The following is a 25,449-nucleotide window of genomic DNA, read 5'->3' as shown; positions in this document are numbered from 1 at the left end:
TGTAATAAAAACTTTACGATGTGCATTGTAAGCGAAATCGTTTACGTGATTTCGATAGGAGTCATTACAAATGTTGTAGCCTTCAGGTGCGAGGTCATAAAAGAGTTATTTTCACAAATTCAGACATCTAGTGATAGCCCGCCATGGAACGTGTCCGGTGAATCAAGGAGCATGCCCGCTCGATCGGACAAAAACGGAAAACCATTTTACGGTCCATTGTGAACGAGAATTGGCAATTTTCGTTCGGATTTTACTCAACCAGCGCGGGTATCTATCTCCAATATATAGTTTAAATAAGGACACAATGCATAATGCTATTTTATTATTAAATATTTTACTAAGGCTCATTTATCATAGTTTGACTTTGAGGCCTTGACGCGGTAATAAAATCTCAAATAAGTCGCAATGAACTATCAGGCACTCCTAGTTCGTAAAGCTTAAATTTGAAACTGTTCCGCCCGACCTTATCTAATGCTTTCGCGATATCAAAGAACGTGGCTGGCGTGTTAGTACAATACATGTCAGTTGAAAATGAATGCTTCCTAGATTTTTCGGAGGGAATTTAATAAGGTGATCCGGTCTTGGCTACGAGGGTCCGTTTTCTTATTCCCGGGCTATTGAATTCCGATAGCTTTAACTTGTATCCATTGATCGGAAATCAATCGTTAAAACAAGTATATTAAAAATGAAAATGAAAGCAATATGAAAGCGTGATTGAATCGCTTCTAAAATGGCTCTTGAGTGGGTCTCCTTACTAAATGGTTGCACTTTTCTGTTCGATTTGAGTATGATGCAAATATGTACGTGAACATGAACTGATGGCACGCACTTTTAATCATCACGAACGTCATCCTTGTTAACCGCTGGGAATCCCGGCCTTTCTAGTGACGAAATGACCGTAAACGATCATTTCTATCTATTAAATTTATTGATATTGGCCCATTCGATATAATAAGTAAACAATACTTTTATGTTACATAAAATGGTTCTAGGCTTTATTTGTTTCGAACGGTTTTTTATTTGAGATATTAAATACTATTGAGTTTACTACATAGATTATATAGTGAAATATGTTTAAATATTAATATATTTATGTATCGCTTAAAAATATAAGTAAAATATAGAACTATCATAAACCTCTGTCGAAATTGTGGCAATTCCGCTATCCACTAACAAGTTAGAACTACGCAGTTCTATTTATATGATGTTGCTAGTAAAAACGGTTCGTTAAACAATATTGGATGCATGTCATATTGCACGGATTTATGGCAAGAGCTGATAGCGGATATCCTTCGATCAGTATTCATTTTGATATTTGATTCATTTTGAACCAAAATCTTTGAAAGTATCTTAATCCGGAAATTTTAATTGCGTGTGATTCCAAAAAACTTTCTTATTTATAATCAATCAAAATCACTTTATTCATGTAGGTCAAGGAATAGACACTTATGAATGTCAAAAGTTTTCTTTTCTTTTTATATTTAGCGCCACTTTGGAAAAGGTTGAGTTTTGATGAGAAGAAGTGGCAATAAACTCTTTACCACTCTTTTTACATTGCCTAATGATTGATTTCTTTCCATAATTTAAATATGTACTGACATACAGTGACTATATTGAAATCCGTATACCGTTTATGAATTACCAAAAGACCGTTACCACATGGACACATGATATTTATTTTTAAATCGCTCGTTCTTCTCCCTCGCTCCACCCACTTCACCAACAGCAGGAACCCTATATTGTACACTTTCATTCATATCTATTATAATAACCATTATTTTTGGCAGAATATTTGATTTTGTTATTTCAATTACAAAAAATCTGACTACAGTTTTACTACTCTATGGTTTTGCAATCTCTTTACTATTCTGCATCGGGGTATGTATGTTACTGCTTCTATTGAGCAGTGTACTAATTTAAGCAAAGATTTGGAATATTTTCCAAAAAAATAAACAATAAGACAATAGGGGACTCCTCTAGCAGTGTAAAAACACAATGTAATATAACAAGTACTAGAATACGTAATAATTGTATAATTGCAAACCTGATGCACCAAAACATGCAAGGATTATTAGGTAAAGAACTTGAACTGGAGTTATTTATAAATCATAAAGATATACATATTTTATGTTTAACAGAGCACTGGCTCAGAAAATATGAGCTCATCTTTAACTTCAGTGGTCATCAGGTGGCAAGTGCATTTAGCAGAGAAAAAGCTACACGTGGCGGCTCTCTTATAAGTAAATTATTTAAATTCAAAGAACGAGAAGATATTGTGGGCCTCTCTGTTGAACTTACAACTGAAATAGCTTGTGCAGAGCTCGCCATTGTTGTTAGTATATACAGACCCCCAGATGCAGTATATGAATTATTTGAAAGTGTATTGGAGGAGGTTTTATTAAAATTATCTGAGTCTAAGAAGTATATCATGATATGTTGTGATTTTAATATTAATTGATTAGAAAAATCCACAACCAGTTTTAGATTCAGATCTTTATTCAAATTTATACATTTATTTATAAATTTATATATATTTATTTCAAAGATTTAACCAATATTTTCTTAGAGCCTACTAGAGTAACTGGCACCTCCAAAAGCTGTATTGATAACATACTTAACAATTATAAACCCATTTCTCAGGCAATAATTAACAAACTGAGTTCAGACCACTTTGGTCAGTTAGCCTCTTTTAATATTGAGGTCAATAAATGTACTAAAATTAAAAAGTTTACGTTTGTTAATGTGAATAATAAGCGAATGGAGAAATATAGAGGTGTCAGTTAAACTCTCAAATTTGGATTTATTCAAATATAATATTAATCCAAATGAAATGTATGATATGTTATTTAAAATAATTTAAACAGAGTTTGCTTCTATATTTACTTCTTAGACAGTCAAATCAGGTGGTCTCCTGTCATTTAATGATTGGGCAACAGCTGGCATTCATAGGAGCAGACAAAGGCTATATGAACTATTTAGTGAGAGATCATTGTATAATCATGATGCATCTTTACTCGAATATATTAAAAAATACATATATAAATTATTTAAAAGTGTTTGTTCTATTGCAATGTCTATGCATATCAGACAAATAATTAAAAATGCACCAAATAAAATAAAGATGACTTGGAATGTTATTAACTGGGAATCTGGAAGATTGAAAGACAGCAACATTGTATATAATCTATCAATAAACAATACAATAATTCAATCTCAGCAGGAAGTTGCTACTGCTTTTGAGAATTTTTTTTCTGAGACAGTCCAGTTTCTATCACAAACACTCTTGTCTCCTCCACCAGTGTTGCTGAGTCACTTCTTCTGGAAAATGTTATAGGATGTCAACAAAGTTTCAATTTTAGTTTTGTTAGCCCTGGCGAAATAATTAAAACTTTCAAACCTCTAGACATGAAAAAAACTGCTGATATATGGGGCATTTCTGTTGATATAATAAGTTCAATAATTGATGTCATAGCACCATATCTTGCAATAGTATTTAATAATTGTATTAATCGTGGCGTGTTTCCTGACCTTCTGAAACATAGTAAAATTACACCAATATTTAAGTCGGGATTCTCTTCTGACCCGAACAACTATCGTCCTGTGTCGGTTTTGCCGACCCTTAGTAAAATTTTTGAAAAAATAAGTTTAAGCCAAATGCTGACTTATTTTAACTCTCATAAGTTACTTCATTTGAAACAATTTGGCTTTACCAGGGGACGTTCAACAACGGATGCAGGTGTTGAGCTGATCAAGAATATTTTTGATGCCTGGGAGGAATCGCAGAATGCACTTGGCATCTTCTGTGATTTATCTAAGGCTTTTGATTGTGTTCAACATTCAACGCTGGTCAGGAACTATACCACTATGGCATAAAAGGAACTGCGCTCGATCTTCTGACTTCATATCTAAACAATAGAATTCAGAGGGTCGACGTGAATGGCATGGGACTCTTCTTAGTATGGGGTATACCACAAGGGTCTATTTTTGGAGCGTTCCTCTTCCTTATCTATATAAATGATCTTCCTAATCTTATCGAGAAAAAACATAAGGTAGTATCGTTTGCGGACGACACTTCACTGATTTTCAAAGTGAAAAGAAACCATGCTATGTATGACGAAGTGAACGATATTTTATCTGACATCGTGTGCTGGTTTAGCGCTAATAACCTATTGTTAAATAGCAAGAAAAATAAATTCATTAAATTTACCGTGCCAAATGTCAAAAATGTAAATGCAAATGTTTTGTTAAACGGAGAGGTGATAGAACCGGTGGAATCTGCTATATTTTTTGGCATAACTCTAGATTGCAAATTACAATGCCCCCCCCCCCCCCCCCCATATTGAAGGATTGGCGAACAGACTTAGTTCTGCAGCATACGCGGTTAAAAAGATTAGACAATTAACTGACATAGATACGGCGCGACTAGTATACTTTAGTTATTTCCATAGTATTATGTCCTATGGTATATTGCTATGGGGCAACGCTGCCGATATTAATACAATATTTGTGCTGCAGAAGAGGGCTATTCTATTGCTGCATTGCAAAATTTAGTAGATCTACACATATTTGGACAAATTATTAGTTATCAAAACTTAACAAAAAACAACTGACTTCAAAAACACTATCGGTGTTAGTCAAGGTAGGTTTGTTACTACATACATAGTTAAAGATTTGCGTCGCGACATGACGAGGCGAGAGGCGAGAGTGGGGCCGTGGCGGGAGGGCACCAATTCCAAAAATTACAATAATTGTAACTAGAATTAGATTAATTATTTAGATTGTATAAGAATACGCAATTATTTTTATACTTTTTAGTGACTGGAGTTTATCGTTTTAACTCGATACCTCCACGCGTTCCCGAGATAAAGGGTCTTGACAGACAGACAGACGGACGGATGGATGGACAATAAGGGTTCCGTTTTTTTCCCTTTTGTAGTAAAGAACCCTAAAAATCATTGAATAAACTTTGTTATATTACTGAGGCCAATAAACATTTCATAAATATATTTTTTTTATGGTTTGTTTCACAGATGTTATGTGGAAAGCTCCCCGCAGTATATTTATTGTTTGCTTTCATACAATCAGTTCACAAATAATAAGTTACGTTAGTTAGTGTTGATAAACGCTGAAATTTGCAGTTAAGTCATGCGCGCCGGCTAGTTAGTAATAAATAACTATAATAAGTGCTTGAATTTGTCCGAAAATTTTTATTTATACTATCACCTAGAATATATTTTATGGATTGTTGAGTCATCTGATGGCAATAGTTATCCGCGAGTCAGACTCATTGCAACAGCAGAATTATCTCAATCTACAATCTCAAATCTTGATCAGACTGACATGACAAACACACGCATTGTATATATGGACCCAATTAAAGGACCAATTCAAACCCACATGCACACACCCACTCACACACACACACTCACACACACACGCACACACACACACACACATACTGCTGGAATCACAGGAAGCTTGGGATGCTACAAACGGCTATGCAACCGAAGTGCTAAAGGAGCTACGCACCCAAGAGAGGGAAAGATCCCAAATGAGTCAAGCATCGAGTGGAAGTAGCTGCTAACAGCTAAGTCCCTCCCCGTGAAGAAATGATTGACGGCAATCCCGCGGGGAACAACGAGGGATCAGAAGAAAGAGGCGGTTTTTTAGTCGGTATAGGTCACCAGACCGAGTCCGACATACGGGGTCCCTGGCATCCTGACCCCACGATACGTAATAGTATTTTTCCCCTCAGAAAAAAAACACACACACACACACACACACACACACACACACACACACACACCCAATTAATTGTCAATTGTAAAATTTGGTTTTTAACCTTTTCTGTTTATTTCTATCTTGTTTACTAAATAAAATGTATCTGCTAAGGAAGTTACGAGATATTCCCAATACAAGTGTCCTATGACAACTTAGTGGGAAGTCTCAACCACTAAAAAATGTATATGTAATCTTTTAAATAAACGAATTTTATTATTTATTTATATTATTATCTCAGAAACGCCGTCAGGTAGATGTAAGTTGATTCTTAATCACAACAATCACAGTTGCGCGCGCGATTCGGGTCGCGTCGGACGTTTCCGATTGAGCGTGAGACGTATGCGATTTCGAATAGAATGAGTACGTTAAAGTGTAATAATTGTCATCTCGTTGTGGATGAGCTTTTAGCTTACATCCAAAATAAAGTTTCAATAGCCGATGAAGTGAGTTTGGTGCAAATATGTGCGTCTGCTTTCTCACGTGAACAAATTGAGATAGCGAATAGCTTACTTCTGGAAGCATTACCAGCGGATCTACGCACAAAAACTTTACGCAAAGGAAAAGGCAAGGAAAACCGCCTTTTGCACGACATCTTAAGTGTATTTAAGGTAACTGACCCTGATGTACTACCTGTGTTTGTGGCCAGGGATTTAGAAAAATTACCACCTATAACTTTCGACCATCTGGACGTCTCCAAACTGCTCAAGGATTTGATGCTAGTACAGGCGGAGATCAAAAGCATTAAATCCTCATATGCAACTGTTGAGCAGCTAGAAAATTTCAAAAAGGAATGCTTGAGCGGAAAATTACCTTCGCCGCCACTTTCGATTATGAAAGTAAATATGAAAAGAGGAGGATACTTTGATAGCGGACCGATAGGTTTGTCCCAATTAGACGACACTATCGTTACAACGCCGTTGGAACAATCTAACTATGAGACATCTCCGAGGGAATATAATTCAAACTATAGAAGTATTGATTTGAGTAAAGCGGAGGGTAGTAACTCAGTGCAGTTTCAAAGCACTGTATCTAAACATTCGACCGACGATTGCGTCACACGCGCCGAACGCGGCATTATGCGAGTTGGCACTGAGTCATCAGGCACGTCGAGCGAATCGAATGGTCAGCTCGGTGCGACAGCGCAAATTCGATCATATGCAGGGGTCGCTAAGGTACATAATCCAAATGAAGGCTGGACGGTGGTGCAAAAGAAGTCACAAAAATCCAAAAACCGCCTTATTGGTAAAATGGGAAATTTTGTGGTAGAATCAGACGAAAAATTCAGGGCGGCCGATAGAAAGATACCCTTATTTATAACAAACGTACATAAAGATACAGCAGAATCGGATATAATTAAATATATTGAGAATAAAACTCAGGAAAGTATTGTGAGTCTAGAGAAAATTTCAATTAAACGGCAATGTGAACACGACGCTTATAAGATTTTTGTTTCACAAAGCAAGCTACCTTTGTACCTTGATGAGAATCTATGGCCACAGGGAATTATTTTTCGACGATTTGTGCACTTTAAGCTTAAACCCAAATTAAAATCAAATGAAACACCCATCACACAGGTGGCGCTGAGAAACTTGCCTATTGTTAATGGATAAAAACATAACATGTAAATTTGTTTCATTTAATTGTAAGAATGTAAAGCGTTCTGCACAATGTATTCGTGAGCTATGTAAATCCTCACATTTAATCGCTTTACAAGAATGCTGGTTGCTCAAGGAGGAGCTTTGTTTCCTTGACACAATAAGCGAGGACTTCAGCTCCACAGGAGTATCTGCGATAGACACGTCTACTGGTATTCTACGTGGGAGACCATACGGAGGCGTTGCGCTGTTGTGGAAGCGTAGTGTTTTTCAAAATGTGTCCATTATTCAGTGTAATAACCCGCGTATTTGCGCTATCAAAGTAGTGTTACAAGAGAAATCGTTCGTAGTGATGAGTGTATATATGCCTACGGATTCACTTGCAAACCTAATGGATTTTACGTACGTACTAAGTTCGGTAAGTGCTATTATTGACAGTTATGGGGAAAACTACGTATACATACTTGGGGACTACAATGCACACCCTTTTGAGCGGTTTTACCATGAACTTACTCAGTTCTGCTTAGAACAAGAGTGGACTTGTGTTGATACTGAGATATTAGGTTTACGGTCCGAGACATATACATTTATAAGTGAAGCTCACGGATCCAAGCGGTGGCTCGATCATTGTTTAACTACTAAAGCCGCTCTTGACTCTGTGAGTAACGTTTATGTATTATATGATGTATTATGGTCTGACCACTTTCCTCTGGTCGTAGAATGTAATTTAAACGTGTTATTATCAAAGAAAGTTTGTAAAAATACCTCTCTAAATGAGGTTTATTGGGGAGAGAGAAGCCAAGTGCAAATAAATACATACCAGAGGGAATGTCATGAAAGGCTAAGACTAATTGACTTCCCACATGGGCTTCAGTATTGCTGTGACCATACTTGTAACGACTCTGAGCATAGAAATGCCATAACTAAGTTGTACGGTGACATCGTTAAAGCTTTAGTTGAGGCTTCCGGGGCGGGTCGAAAGAGTATGTACCGTGTAGCCAAAAAGAGAGTGATAGGCTGGAATAAGCATGTAGCCGAAGCGCACGGGGAGGCAAGGCAAAAGTTTCAGTGGTGGCTGTGGTATGGGAAGCCAACCTCAGGATATGTTTATAAGGAAATGTGCGAGGCTAGAAGAATTTTCAAATCTCGTTTAAAATGGTGTCAAAACCGTCAGGATCAAATTAAAATGGATATTCTAGCTTCGCACCATTCGAAAAATGATTTTCGCGGGTTTTGGAAGAATACCAATAGAATGAACAGTAAGCCGTCCCTCCCTGTGAGCGTTGGTGGTGTGTGTGAGCCTGAAACTATATCTAATATGTTTATGGACCACTTTCGCGTTAAGCCGCTACGGGGGACTTCTGAATCGGTGCTCAATGTTCAGTCCAACATAGAAATTGGTATCAATTTCAAGTGTAAAGAAATAGCACATACCATCAAACATATGACCAGAGGTAAATCTCCAGGCCATGACGGACTGAGCATTGAGCATCTTCAATACGCTGGGCCACATCTTCCCAGGGTTTTGTCAATGCTGTACAGCTTTTGTGTGAGTCATAGTTTTATGCCGGACGAGATGATACGTACAATAGTTGTGCCTATTGTAAAAAACAAAACCAGCGACCTGGCTGATAAAAACAACTATAGACCAATTTCATTGGCTACGGTCATCTCAAAGGTGTTTGACAGCATGCTTAATATGCAGTTAAATAAGTTTATAAAGCCTCATGACAACCAGTTTGGATTTCGACCTGGATTGTCTACAGAGAGTGCTATACTGTGTGTTAAAAGTGCTGTCACATACTATACTAAGCGCAAGACTCCAGTTTATGCCTGTTTTCTTGACTTGTCGAAGGCGTTTGATCTGGTTTCATACGATATCTTATGGCAAAAAATGGGAAAGGTTGGAATACCTTCTGAGATTATCAATATTTTCAAATTTTGGTATGAAAACCAGGTCAGCCATGTCAGATGGGCGGGAGTCTTGTCACGTCCATGTGGGTTGGAGTGCGGGGTGAGGCAGGGAGGATTGAGCTCACCAACGCTCTTCAACCTATATGTAAATGATTTGATTGACGAGCTCAGTGGCACCAGGGTCGGCTGCTTCATAGACGGAACTTGTGTCAACAATATAAGCTACGCAGACGACATGGTGCTGCTCAGTGCGTCTATTTGTGGTCTCAGACAACTGATGGCCATATGTGAGGCTTATGTGGGAGGACATGGTCTTGCCTATAACGCTAGAAAAAGTAAAGTGATGGTCTTTGAGGCCGGTGGTAAAACACCAAATAAAGTACCACCTGTAATGCTCAATGGTACAGCGTTGGAGAGAGTATCTACGTTTAAATATCTTGGTCATATGTTGACTTCCGACCTCAGGGACGACACGGAAATCGAGAGAGAACGGAGGGCGTTGTCGGTGAGAGCGAATATGCTGGCTCGCAGATTCGTGCGTTGCTCAAACAGCGTCAAGATTACGCTGTTCAGAGCCTTTTGTACAACTTTCTACACGTGCAACCTGTGGGCCATGTACACTCAAAAATCCTACAACGCGCTTCGTGTTCAATATAACAATGCTTTCAGGGTGCTGATGGGGCTGCCCCGATTTTGTAGCGCAGCAGGGATGTTCGCGGAAGCACGGGTCGACTGTTTTTATGCGACTGTACGCAAAAGATGTGGATCCCTGGTGAGCAGAGTGCGGGGCAGTACCAACAGCATTCTAAAGATGATTGCGAGCAGGTTGGATTGCAGATATGTGGGTCATTGCTGCAGTATTTCGAACGGAATGGTGCAGCGGTGACACACATCTGTAACTTAATAAGTAATAGGTTTAGGATAAGTACTAACATAGAAAATAAGTTTGCTGTATTACTAACAATTAATATGAGTCATGATACTCGAAATAAAGATTTATTATTATTATTATTATTATTAATGAACCTATGTCGTATTATCTTGTAAACACTGCGCAAAGAAACTCATTACATAGTTTGATTGTACGTTGAACAAAGTTCATTAAAAACCACACGATAGAAGAACTACATCAATATACTTATGATCAAGGATTTATGTTTGGAATCATATCAGACAATACACACGTGTTTTTAGAACACTTCTTGTATTCAATTCTATTTTTCTCGTCCTATTTTCATCGGACTATAAAAAGGAGTTTTAACCAGTATGTAGATTACAAAATATGTTCTTATGTTCCCGCATAGATGCAAAATACTCAATTTAGAATTAATATATAATTTAACTAGTGGATCCGACAGATATTATCCTGTATTCACCTCTTAAATTTGAAAAATCAGTCCAGCCGTTAGGAGGAGTTCACTAACATACACGTGAGCAGGTGAATTTTATTATATGGACGTAATTGAGAATCTAAACCAATCTCAAATTCACTGGAACACACAAAAATATCATCAAAATCGGTCCAGCCGTTTAGGAGGTAGTTCAATTGTGAATCTAAACCATCCTCGAGTCCCCTTGAATTCACACAAAAAAATTCATCAAAATCGGTCCAGCCGTCTAGGAGAAGTTCAGTGACATACACACGCAAACAAGAAATATATATATAAAGATTAAGATAGTAAAGCCTAGTTGGGGAGGTATCAAATAGACATCTATTAATAATAATAGACTTTATATACGATAAATATTGATATCCTTGTTAGCACGGACTAGTAAAAAAAGAAGGACTCCGCGCCGTGACATTAGGAAGTGAAGCACCTTTATGCTAGTGTGCGGTTATGGAGTATACCATTTACACAATTTTTTCTCCCTTAAATAATCATATATCCACAAATACTTTTATAGTATTGTTTTTACACTTTTTCACAACGCACGACGGCATTTTTAAAATATTGCATTGCGACGCAAACAGACATCTGTCAGAGACGATGGCAAATCTCATAATGGCGGCCGATCGGCTTGTATAAGTGTCACTGTGTGCGTGGGGCTATGTATTTACACGTTTACCGGCTTGTTTTGGTGCCTCACTGTTATGTAAGGCGACACGGAGTCCTTCTTTTTTTTCTCGTCCGTGCTAGTTTCATAAAAATATTTTCTTTTTTATTACATTATAATTCATATTTTTTTAGTAATCGCGTTTTAGTTGTATAGATTGCTCTAACCTATTTAGTTCTTCCATGTTAATCAAAGTCCAAATAAGATGAAAAGGGTTATCTTTTTGTAAGCGTTAATTAAGATTGATAAACTTTAGGCTCGCTCAAAAGTAAAAAGAAAGGAAAAATTATAAAAGTTATTTTTTTACTGCTCTTACACTTTTATCTACTTGACTTGATGCTTAAGTTATGTGGCTTTACTATATTTTAAGCACAAGTTATTAATTATGTATGGTAACTGAAAATAAATTTAAATCAAAATGATTATACCTACATTCTTTATTCAAAAATATCAAAAGATTGTTTTAAATAAGTTATGTTTTCACAAATGAAACTGAAAACAATTTTTTTGTTCGACTAACGTATCATTTATAAAATCTTGTATGGTTTGTTCAACTCTCTTAAGGCTTACATTAAAGACATTTTTAATAAAAAAAATATTTATAGGTAACTTATTTACCTATAAATATTATTTCTCTACTCTTGATTTGAAAAGTGGCTACTGGCAAGTCGATCTGGACCCTAAAGACAAGGAGAAGACGGCTTTTTCAACCGGAAAAGGGTTATGGCAGTTCAAAACAATGCCCTTCGGATTATGCAATGCCCCAGCTACTTTCGAAAGGTTGATGGAGCATTTGCTGGCAGGTATGTTGGCAGAAACCTGCCTTGTCTACTTGGATGACATAATCATAATGGGACGAAGTTTTGAAGATCATCTTAAGAAGCTCGAAAACGTCTTCGCAAAACGGCAGGGTGCTAACTTGAAGTTGAGTCCAAAGAAATGTTCCTTCTTTCAACGTCAGGTGAATTACTTGGGGCACGTTATCTCGTAGCAAGGCGTTGCGACGGATCCTGCCAAGATAAGTGCTGTCAAGGACTGGCCGACGCCGACAGAAAAGACACATGTGAGAGCATTTCTAAGACTATGCTCTTATTATCGACGCTTTGTGAAAGGGTTTTCCGATGTTGGTAAGCCCTTACATCGACTGACGGCGGAGAAAAGAGCCTTTTCCTGGGATGAAGAATGTGAACAAGCTTTCTTAGAGTTGAAGAAAAGACTATGTGAATCACCTATCCTCGGATATCCTGACACAGAGGGAAGATTCATAGTGGATGCTGATGAAGCAATACCGGAATCGGTGGAGTACTATCTCAGAAGAGAGGAGATCAAGAAGTTTTAATTGCATACTTTAGCAAATCTTTATCGAAGCCGGAGAGAAACTACAGTGTAACTCGTAGGGAGTTACTGGCCGTGGTAAAGTCATTTCAACATTTCAAAAAGTACTTGTTGGGTCGCAAATTCCTCGTAAGGACCGATCATGCCGCCTTGAAGTGGTTACTAGAATTCAAGAATCCGGAAGGACAAGTGGCCAGATGGATTGAGCAGCTTCAAGAGTATGACTTTGAAATCGAGCATCGAGGAGGAAAAAGTCATGGAAATGCAGATGCGTTATCTAGAAGACCTTGTCCGATGGAATGCAAACATTGCATTCGTCAGGAAGAGAAAGAGAATTTTATAATCCGGCTGATCAGAAAAGATTCGATCGACGAGAACTGGAGCAACGATGCAATGAGGAGAGCTCAGGAAAATGATAAGGATCTTCAACCACTTTTACATTGGCTTGCAAGTGGATCACTTAAACCTAAATGGTCTGAAGTGGCTAGACACAGTACGGCTACTAAGAATCTCTGGGTACAATGAAACAGTTTGGTGATGCATGACGGGCTGCTCTACCGGAAATGGGAAACCCCGCAAGGAAAGGAATGCCATCTGCAATTGGTCGTTAGAATCGTCGGTCGTCGTAGGTCGGTAGAAGGTGAATGAGATCCTGAGAGCTTATCACGATGGTTCTTCAGGTGGACATTTGGGAATAAGAAGAACTCTCATAAAAATTAAAGAACGATTTTACTGGTTGCATTGCCGTGATGATGTGGAAGACTGGTGCCGTAAATGCAAGAGTTGTGCATGTGTCAAAGGACCTCAGACCCGGAGCAGAGGAGCTATGAAATTGTATAATGTTGGGGCTCCGTGGGAGAGAGTAGCTCTGGACATAGCCGGACCGTTTCCAGTCACCAAAGCTGGAAACCGTTACATAATGGTTTACAAATCGAACAGAAAAAAAGGGATGGAAAATATGTAAGCAGGATAAAAATAGTTAAAAGAATTTTCTAGTACAATTTAAATTTAAAGATGGAATGGGGGAATCATTTTGAAAATGGAACAGATCCGGGGGTATATAAGCCGTACTAAGCGTGGCCTACGGTAGTTCTAGTTCTGACTCGAAAGTGTAAAGAAGAAGAAGAAAAGAAGAAGTAGTGAAAAGTGGAAGTGTTCCAAGAAGAAAAAGATAGAAGAGACCTAGTGTTCGGTGCAGTGTGACGCGTTGAAGGTACTGCCGCCCACAAAAGGAACAGCGGCAGACTGGCAAGTGCAAGTTCAGAAAAAGTGAACGCAAATAAAGACTCGTTCCTATAAGCGGAGTATTATTTCCAATCCCTGACCCACTCCCGTGTCAATATTATGACGACCTCTATAGCCCAGTGGTTAGTGACCCTGCCTACTGAGCTATAGGTCCCGGGTTGGAATCCCGGTAGGTGCAATGGTTTATATGATGAATATGAATGTTTGTTTCCGAGTCATGGATGTTTATATGCATTTATGTATGCTTAAGTTATCTTAAATATATCGTTGTTTTGCACCCATTTTTTAGGCTATGCCTAGTTTTGGGGCAAAATAATATGTGTGAGAGTGTGTCAATATTATTATCATTATTATATTGTGCAGTAAGTGTCGTTCAATTGGTTTATGAATGAACAAATAGTGCAGGATTCCTCGGATTGGAAATTGTTATTTTTTAGCATTTTAATCTAATTGATATAAATTTAGGATGATTAACAAAGATCATCATACACCATTCCAAGCAATCTGTAATTACAATTACCTCCTGTGTGTTAATTGGAACCTACTAAAAAATTGTAAGAGCCATAAAGTTCGGTTCTCAATTCATGAAATGAGGTGATCCCATTACTCCTTATTAGAATTAAAATTCGTTGCACAGCGTAATATTATTGATGCAACACCTGATCACCATGAACCAATTTTTTCATTAAAAAACAACCAAGAGAACACCATTCTCATTGATTGATAACTAAAAAAAAATATAACAAAGAACAACCGTCTCCAAAATAATAGATAATATAATATGATAAAGTAGTTAACGCAATGAGTATGAATTAACTCTTGTTATTTATGTCAAGTTTGCTGAACTGGTATTAAATATTAGCTATTTTGTAAAAAAAAAAAAACAATATAGTCACGATAAAAATATACATATTTTATTTGAAATAATAATATTGACACACTTTTTACACAAATTATCTTGCCCCAAGTTAAGCATATATAGCCTGTGTTATGGGTTACAAGACAATGATATATTTAATAAAATATACTTACTTAAACATATATAAATTCATATAAACATACAAATAAAACAGCAACCAAATTAGAGTAAATATCAACCCCTAATTTATGGCTTTAAAAACCTTCTATTTTTTATTTAATTACACATATTGAATAGGAATTGAAGTATTTCATATAGCCACATAATTGTTCAATATTTTCTTAAGGTACCAGGGCACCATGAATTCAATTATGATCCTGTACTCGATCGCAATTAGCAATGTTCGTCGAGCTATGAATTTACGCAATCTAAGCTTGCAATTGGCCATATAAATTCATTGCTGTACATAACCTAGTTAGGTTTCACAATAATGCACTGCACGTGGCCACTTTACTCCATTGTCAAGATTCACATCTTGCTCTACATACAACTACGTTTTAATACAATTCAAGTGACGTTTCCTAAGTTATAATTAAAATTATAACAAATATTAATTTATATCTATTAAACGTCATATAATCATTCAAAAATCACGCCTTTATAATATTAAATTCGCAGATAGATGGACAAACGGAAATGATGAGTCTAAATGGAATACATTTTTTATGGAATAGGAGGACAAACGAGCGTACGGGTCACCTGTTGTTAAGTGATCACCGCCGCCCACAATCTCTTGCAACAACAGAGGAATCACAGGAGTGTTGCCGGCCTTTAAGGAAGGTGTACGCGCTTTTTTTGAAGGTACCCATGTCGTATCGTCCCGGAAACACCGCACAAGGAAGCTCATTCCACTACTTTGTAGTACGTGAAAGAAAGCCCCTTGAAAACCGCACTGTGGAGGACCGCCACACATCCAGATGATGGGGATGATATCCTAACGTGTGGCGTGTCGTGCAAAGGTGGAATCCGGAGGCAGGAATCAGGTTAAACAGCTTTTCGGAACACTCCCCCTGATAAATGTGGTAGAAAACACTATAAAACCCCAAAAACATTGAGACATGATAACAAAAGTTTACAAAATTTAGATATTTACAAAACGTGATTTAAATAAACCAGTAGCTATTAATAATTTCATAGATAATTTTTATTTTTCACATTTTCACTATAATCGTCTAACTGTTACTAATAAAAGAGGTCTATCTCAGTAAAATATCAATAAAGAATAATTTTAGCTCATAAAAGAACTTTATTGTAATTGTCGTATAACTACTAAAGCAAAATTATTTAATCATTGATTAATTGCTCTGATAATTTGCATTAATTAACTTATAAGTAATTAACTAGTGGCGGTTTCCTTTGCACAAGATGCCGGTTATATGCGTACAGCAACCACGCCAATTACAAGTAAGGAGATACTGAGAATTAACATTGTGTAGTAGTAGGAAGCCCAGAATATTGGATTTTTATGATTTTGAGAGGCACTGTATTTACTCTACATTACAGGGCCTATCACTAAACATTTGGTGTTTGACTTGGTCGTTATTCGATGAGACTTGACATCTTATGTCTCAAGGTGACGAGCGCAGTTGTAGTACCGCTCTGAATTTTTGGGTTTTTCAATAATCTTGAGCGGTGCTGCATTGTAATGGGCAGGGTGTTTCGATAACCATCAGCTGAACGTCCTGCTCGTCTCGTCCTTATTTTCATAAAAACAACTAAATGAATAAATAAGAAACGGCGTGTGCCTTGACTTCTTGACATAAATAAAAATTTCATCAAGACCAGCTTGGTAACAACATTTGTACCTTCGAAAAAACCTGTACACTTAATAGAAGGGCCTGCCAAGGCTTTTGCGATACCTTTGGTGTTGCAAAAAAATGTGAATCGTGGTGATCACTTACGCATCGGGTGGCGTTGTCATCTTGTCACCGTACGCTCGTTGTCATCTTTAAAAAAAAACCTTTTACAATATTCATAAAGTTATAACGTTTACATAATTATGTAATTATAACTAGCTGACCCCGCAAATGTTGTATTGCCAATTAAAGTAATAAATAAAATCAATAATTAAAATTTTTGGGGATTAAAAATAGATGACGACCGATTCTGAGACCTACCAAATATATCGTACATAAAATTTATCTTAAAACAATAATTATTGTATTTGATTGAGACCATCTTGCAACCCTATTGCGTATCTGAGGATGGAATAGAATAATATTAAAATCACGATACAAAAATAGGTGTTGATCGTAGACGGGTGAAAATTTGAAGTTTTGTTCTTTTTAATGCTGATTCATAATAAAATAAAAAAATTGTCAAAAAAAATTTGGGGTATGAAAAATAGATGTTGGCTGATTCCCCCGGTATATACACAAATTTTCAAACAAATTGGCTTAGCCATTTCGAAGGAATTTGATAACAAACACCGGGACAGAAGAATTTTATATAAAAGATTGTGTATAAATTACTCTGGTAAATTTAGCTGGTCAAGTAAGGGAGCGCGATTAGAATCGCGCTCCCTTACTTGACTCGAGCCGAGTTTACCCGCAGGAGCGTTTAAAATGGAGCATGATAGCTGAGTCTTATTCAATTTAAAAAATAAAATGCTTAGCTGGCTTAAGGACGTTTTCACTTCAATGTGAATATAAGTGGGATCAACACGAACATTATAATTAGCATCTCCCTATAATAAGAATCATAATATTAAGTTAAATCATTCGTTGGAAAAGTACTAAAAGTCCTGAGGGATATTTTTATGTCAGGATTTATTAATTAGGATGCAAAGCACGTCGACTTGCCTCATGCAAATGACGTCGGGTCTGGCCCCATTCACTTAAACTTCTGTTACCTTACTTTTCTTAACATGATTTATAAATTTATCTTATTCCATGTGTTTTTTACATTAAGTTTGAAGCCTTATAATTATGTTTATGCTTTAAAAAGGAACAAAACAAATAATATTATGTCACGAAATTCAAATGAATTGTTAGAAAATGTTTGTGTGGTAAAGGTAACATAATGAGGTAAAATTCGTAATGTACGACAAATTGAGGATTGAGGCTCAGGCTATTTTATTAATAAGTTTTATTTTACGATGTTATATTCTGACAGAATTTTATTTAAAAACAAAGTCCTTTGAGTTTCTTGGCCCCTTTTTTTCAATAAGCGATTTAAAATAAAACTATTTGAATTGGTCAATATTAAAACAAATATTAAACTGATATTTTCTTTCTTTTTCTTGTAAATTTTTCTCAGGTACGAATTTTTCCAAGTGATTTTAAATGGTAAATTGATAAACGGTTCTCTTTTTACTATGATATGAACAACCAGATGGGAAATAACCCATCAATTTAGCGTTTACCAATATTTGGTGGGTTCAGCTCTCGCACTGTCATAGACTAAAATGTGATGCTTTACTTTACTTACAGGGAGGAAGGTGGTGGGAGGTGTGAGTAGAGACTCGAGATTGCAAGTGCAAACTGCAAAGCTACGAGCTAATTGCGATCGATAGATATTTCCGGCAACTCAATTAACTTCAATTTTCTATTACGTGAATTTCCTTAGCTCCGATTTATTGAATAGTATAAGTTTACTAGCTGACACAGCAAAGGTTGTATTTCCATATAAAGTAATAAAAAAATTCAATAATTAAAATTTTTAGGGTATAAAAATAGATGACGACCGATTCTCAGACTTACCAAATATCATCAAATTTATCGTACTACAATAATTATCATTATATTCGATTGCCATATTGCAACTCTATTGTCTGTTGAATTGATTAGAATAATATTAAAATCGCGATACAAAAGTTATTGTTGATCGTAGATGGGTGAAAATTTGAATTTATATGTATTTTTTATGTTGAATCATAATAAAAATAAATTAAAAAAAACACACCCTTATAATTTTGGGGGTGAAAAATAGACGTTGTCCGATTCTCCACCCTAGCCGATATGCACGCTAAGATTCACGAAAATCGGTCCAGCCGTTTCGGAGGAGATCAATCACGTACACCGTGATGCGAGAATTTTATATATTAGATTTTGACACCTTGACAATGTATATAACTTTGTATAAAGCTATACCTGAGAATAAACCAGGTATATGCAAAAAAGGGTGTGTGTATCACACGTAAGAAGTGAAACTTACAATCAATAAGTATCTGCAGTAAATGTATAAGTCCATTGAAATTAATTATTATGACTGTGATTCTAGTTGATATTATTTTATACCTATTTAAAATTTGAAGTTTCACTTCAATAATTCAATTAGTATATACAATGTATTTAAGAAACTTTATATGACAAACTTATCAGTTGTGAGTCAGTAGTGTTGCACTTAAAACAAAAACAACATGGCGCGTAATCGTAAATCGTGACGACTTGCTATAAAATTTGTCTCATACGTCGATAAAGAGGTTTCACTTCAAATATTCACTATATAGCTGATGAGTGATGAAATGATAACTCTAAAGTTTTCCGAATGTTGGACAGCAGTAACAAATAAACGCGGAAAACGTTATACCTCAGATAATTTATACATCTAGATAGAGCCTCTTGATGCTAGACAACCGATGGAAACAGGCCAGGTTTATTACTTTAGTGTGCGTGACAAGCTGCGCCTTACACTCGCGATGTATCTCACTTTGTGTTAGTGTTGCAACTCACTTTGCTCAAAATAGAGCTTCCTTGTGCAGTGTTTCCGGGACGATACGACATGGATACCTTCAAAAACAGCGCGTACACCTTCCTTAAAGGCCGGCAATGCTCTTGTGATACCTCTGGTGTTGCAAGAGAATGTGGGCGGCGGTGATCACTTAACACCAGGTGACCCGTACGCTCGTTTGTCCTCCTATTCCATAAAAAAAAGTGTCAACCTCCATTTTTTTCGGCGTTTACACAGCTGTCATAGTCTATCTAGGTGTATTAATGATCTAAGCGTTATACGTCCGAATAAACCAATCGTGTGCAAAATGTATATTTGTATTTATAAACATTTTGCATATTTATTTTATTTTATTTATACCAAGTTTATATATATATTTACACCAATCAAAATTATTAGTTATTAGTTACAACTGGGCAACAGTTTACATTCATAGGAGTAGAAGGTGTCTTTATGAACTCTATGAGCTTAGGAATTTACTAAACTAAACTAAAACATACTTTCCAACGTAAATATCTAATAATACCTACTTGTCAATTATAAAACCGCAATTTATGAAGAATTGCGAATGTTTGCGACTACTTTTATTAACTTGGTAATTTTGTTTGTCTTTTTTTTTTATGATAATAAGGGACGAGACGAGCAGGACTTTCAGCTCATGGTAATTGATACGCCATGCACATTACAACGCAGCGTCGCTCAGGATTCTCAAAAAACTCAAAAATTCTGAGCGGCACTACAATTGCGCTCGTCACCATGAGACATAAGATGTTAAGCCTCATTTGCCTAGTAATTCCACTAGCTACGGCGCCCTTCAGACCGAAACACAGTAATACTTACACATTACTGCTTCACGGCAGAAATAGGCGCCATTGTAGTACCCATAATCTAGCCGGCTTCCTGTGCAACGGAACCTCCCACTGGTAAAAAGTAGTCTTTCATGTAACTAATCTAATGAATAAACATTCATTGTATTTCATTCTCACAATCAATGTATTCCAATTTATCAATGTGTGTATGACATCGCTGTGATATAACTTTGAAGTGCGGTTTTAAATGATTAATAACGCTTAAATAACGCCACAAATTAATCGAATTGACATGGCAAATTTAGCCGGCTTTGATATTGAATAATACTCAAATTAAACAGGTATTATTCCAACCTATATTATTTGTTTACTGGTTGGACCACAAATGCATTTAATTTACGTGGCTAATATTGCCGACTGGCAATACATGTTAATTTTAAAATTGAGTAATACGACTTTATGTTATTTTAGACACGACCCATACATACAACCCTTCGGTCTCATTGTTTGTAGATAAAAATAGTATCTAAATGACTGACACGTTTTGCAATAAGAGGTTTTCTTTTTTTATTGCAGCCTAAATCATCCGGAATTCCAGCTATCCCGGATACAACAAAAGTTATGGTTGACAATGACTATATTTGAATGAATACGATAATTCCTAATATCGAATCCTAATAATATTTTATAAATATAAGTTAATCCGCTGCAATCTACAAGACTAAAATGCTACCGAGCGTAGTTAATAATAATAATAATATTGACACACTCTTACACAAATTATCTTGCCCCAAACTAGGCATAGCCTGTACTATGGGTAAAAGTCAACGATGTATTTAATACAATATACTTACTTAAACAAAACAAACATCCAAATTCACCATATAAATGATTGCGCCTACCGGAATTCGAACCTGGGACCTTTACCTTAGTAGTCAGGGTCACTAACCATTCGGATATATGGGTCGTCAATGCGTCGTCGTTGCGAGGCGATATCTTGTAATAAACATAAAATAATTAATGATATAATTATAATATTTTAATCACTCTTGCTTAATCTCACACAATTTCTTACAATTGTACAACTTAGTGTTCAAAGTCTGTCTCTAACCATTCGCTCGATCAGAATGCCCACCCATTTTAAAAAGAATCGTTTATATAGCTTTCGTTCCTTATAAACTTTATATACCAACGCTACATTTTAAATCGACCAACTATCTAACATCGATTAAAACATATGAATCAATTACAATAATCAAATAGAGTATTATAAATTAATATAAATATTAAAATTAAACTTGATTTAGCTGACTAATTTGTAAAACAATAATAAATAATCATAAATTAATTACAATATATTGAGGTATATTGAATGGAGGTAATGGGATCATGTGCATCGACAGAAAACTGTGAAGAAGTATTGATGTAATTTATAGTAAAACTGAACTCTTCCATCCTAATTAAATATCGCTAACATTCGCCAATTCCTACAAACGTTCTTACAATAAATTTACATCAACGTTTTAGTCGCAATTGCTGCACAATGTTTCAAGATATTTCTCGGAAATTGACAAAGCCTCGGCGTTCCAACTTTAACTTCAAAATTTTCTTGAAAATTGCATCCGCATCAAGGACCGATGTCTATGCAATATTTTTACAAGTATTACCTGTAATTATTAAAATCAGCAGTCACACGCTTACTGTCATATGTGTACTTGTTTTTATTATTAAAAAAGAAGAACATTAATTGGACGTAATTCCAGAAAAACGTTCCGAACCACAATCATGTCGTAATTGAGTTAAGAACACAAAATTGATCACGTGATTCATATTAACGAACTGACAAAAAATGGCAGCCTTACTGTCACTCTTTAAATGCCCAACCCAGATGTATGGAATACACTAATATTTATTAAACTTTAAACACGAATTCCTTAAGATGTGATATTTGTGGCTTGGAACGTTTTTCAGGAACTACGTCCAATTATTATTGTAAGAAAAGTATTAATAAGGTGAAAATAAATTTAAACGAAATATTTTCTTTGATTAACGCGAGTGTTACGCATTTATTTAAAAGAAAAAATGAAACATAAAAGGTCACGGGAGATTGTTGATGTATTTTTACATAGGTTTAAGTGATAGCAACAAATTGGGCTACAAAATGCAATCTAAACTTTAATGATTATATTTATAAAGTAACAGAATAGTTAAACAAGAGCCTCGGGTCGATCCTCACTTGGCAAGTAGGTACCAATGCAATCATAAAATACATAATAGCTTTAAGGGTAAATGTATACTTTTATAATATAGTCTTAGCCACTGATTAATTTGCTTGCATCTGGATATTGATTAATATTTCGTAAATATTTAAATAAAACGAAAATATATAATAAATATTATCAAGTAAATAACATATTAATAATATTTTATTTAATTAACTTAAGCTTGGAATACTGAATAATAATCATTAGATATATGTATTTGTCAGTTTGTGTCATCACTATAACACTAGAAATAAGGGATTTCTTGTATCTAATTCTAGTAGGCTTCATAAGACACATAGTAGCTTTAAGGTTAAATGTATACACTTTTATAATAAAGTCCCAGCCACTGTTCAGACATTATCAATAAATAAATTCAAATGTTTTATTAAAAATAACTCAGTCGTAAATCCTACTATTCCACGGCTGAACATCTAAGTGATCCGATAGCCTGCATAAGCATAGCAATAGCATTGACAGTTCAATATCGTATATTTGATTAAAAAGAGCGCAAAAAAATGCTGGGATAGTTTCTTGCGCCACTTCTTCTCGCACAGAGCGCCATTTGTTTCCGAAGCGGTAGTAGTGTCTAATATATTATAAATGACATCAAAAAGAATTCTAAAATAATAAATTTTGAGAAAATAAATGCCTTTTAATGATTATATTTATAAAGTGGCAAAACCGTTAACCAAGATCCCCGGGTCCAATGCAAATGTGTTTTCGGTTTTCGAAATCATCTTTAACGTTTATACGATGCGTTATACGGTCGGAAACTCTCTTGTTTGAAAGAGAGTTTGGGCCATCATGAGACCCGTATGTATGATCATAATATTTCCTCCTCTACCACACTTGACTATTTGACGTTTCAGTATGATTGTTGCATCACTTTACATAGTATATTGTAATTGAAATTATTTGTAAGACGATGAAAATGCAAATCATGATTCAAAAGAGTGGCAATGAGTTTCCTGCAACTTCTTCTCATTAGCTCAACCTTTTACGAAGTAGCAGTAGATTCAATAATATTTTTTTTGACTTTCAGAAGTGTCATTTCCGTGACATACATGAATAAAGTGATTTGATTTGTTTAGGTATATAGAAATTAATAAAGAATTAAAAAAAAATAGTTTTTAAAACTTTTGACTTTGTCTGTATCAAATTACATAACGACGTAAAGTATCAAGCCTATAGAATATACAAACATTAAGTAGACTATTTTTACCCTCCTGTTTAAAAAAACTATTGCTATAAAGGGGATATAATATAATATATAAATAAACTCATTCAATTGAATAATTTTAGCCTATTACTATTTCCTTAAATTTTTCTCTCAATTAACAATAAGTTCCGAAGAACGAGTTATATATTTTTATAGTATGTATATATTGCGATGTAATTTTTTTCTGAAATGAATGAAAAAAAAAATTATCGTATTTCATAAATTGTATAGCAAATTACGTAATTTTTTCTACGATAATAAAAAATAATATTAAAGCATTGCCCGACATAGATCGTATATTAAATAATTAAGTAATTTTAAAGTAAATCAAGGCAGTTATACTGCTACCACAGTTATATAGCGGTGCCCTTTAATTTTAAGTCGGGCTCGTATCGTTGAACGCTACACCATAGATAGTTTTGAGATGGTTAAACATCATAATAATTATCGCTGTCATCATAATTATTATGCCTATTTCCATTACGGTCAACATATTATGCTGTGACATTATTAATTTCCATTAAAATTTTAAAGAATTTAATTACTGATGTGTGTGTGCCAAGTACAGTATAGTTACAAACACAAATACAATAACATAACGGAACTGTTCCAACCGTGACGGGGAGTAACAGCAGTATAAGTAAGTTGGACCCGGGCGCCCCGACCTAACGCCAATGTCCTGTGTCAACAAGTCGACGTGCTTGGCATTCTAATTAACATTCCTGAAATAAAAACATACCCACTGTCTTTTCCGTTTACTTGGCAACCCCAAATGTTTTGTCGCATACGTTTTGCTTAGATACATATCTTATTATGAAGTATATTATATATTACACAAATAAAATTTTAAAAACAAAATTTTATGAACGATGCGGGATTCGAACCCACGACCTCCGGCGTTCCGTGTCGGTGCTTTAACCTACTGAGCTAACCGTTCGAGTACCGCCTCGTTATAAAATTCTGTTTGCTTTGTTGAAGTCTCAGGTTGTGGTTTCATCTACAGGATCTATAGAGTTTAATATTTTAAAAATTATTTTTAAAATAAGGAAAAATTAACACTAAAATTTTTTAAAATATTTTATTGGGGTGATAGAAAAATAAAAAAAACTTTTTTTAAATAATAAACATAAATAAATGAAATTATGATCCATAATTTATGATTATAAGAAAAAATTACACTTTACAGTTGAAAACCTGCTCAACCCCAATATTTGCATATTAGGAAATTGACTTGAGATGTTGCTCTTGTAAATCTAAACAATATGTTATGTTTTTTTTATTTGTGTATTCATCCTAGAGGTGAGGGTTATCACTTTAAAAAAAAAACATATCATATTGTTTATATTATATATTGTTATAAATGATTGCCCGAATTCAAGCAGTTTCCTTCATGAAATATGTACGAGAATTTGTTGATTGCTTTAACAATGATAATCTTATTTTCAAATTTTTATCTTCTGGATCCAGTTTTTTTGCCACATATAATATAAAGTCATGAAGTAAACACTAACACTTTTCATCATACTTTCCACTCATACACATGAGTGGTTCCATTGTAATTTGGTCCAGATCTGACAGTGGAATCCATGAGAAAACCATAAGTCTTAAATTTTGCTATACATACCTATAGCAAAGTGGATGA

The 25,449-nt window shown here is 35.3% G+C and overlaps 1 protein-coding gene across 1 annotated transcript in view; it reads right to left on the bottom strand.

The window, feature by feature from the left end:
• LOC126971665 (uncharacterized) overlaps window positions 1-25,449 on the bottom strand; it is a 277,893-nt gene that overhangs the window by 192,395 nt on the left and 60,049 nt on the right. The window lies entirely within an intron of this gene.

Source organism: Leptidea sinapis, chromosome 24, assembly GCF_905404315.1.
Source record: "Leptidea sinapis chromosome 24, ilLepSina1.1, whole genome shotgun sequence".
NCBI lineage: Eukaryota > Metazoa > Arthropoda > Insecta > Lepidoptera > Pieridae > Leptidea > Leptidea sinapis.
The sequence above is the reverse complement of the archived record's forward strand: the minus strand, read 5'-3'. Positions and strand labels throughout refer to the sequence as shown.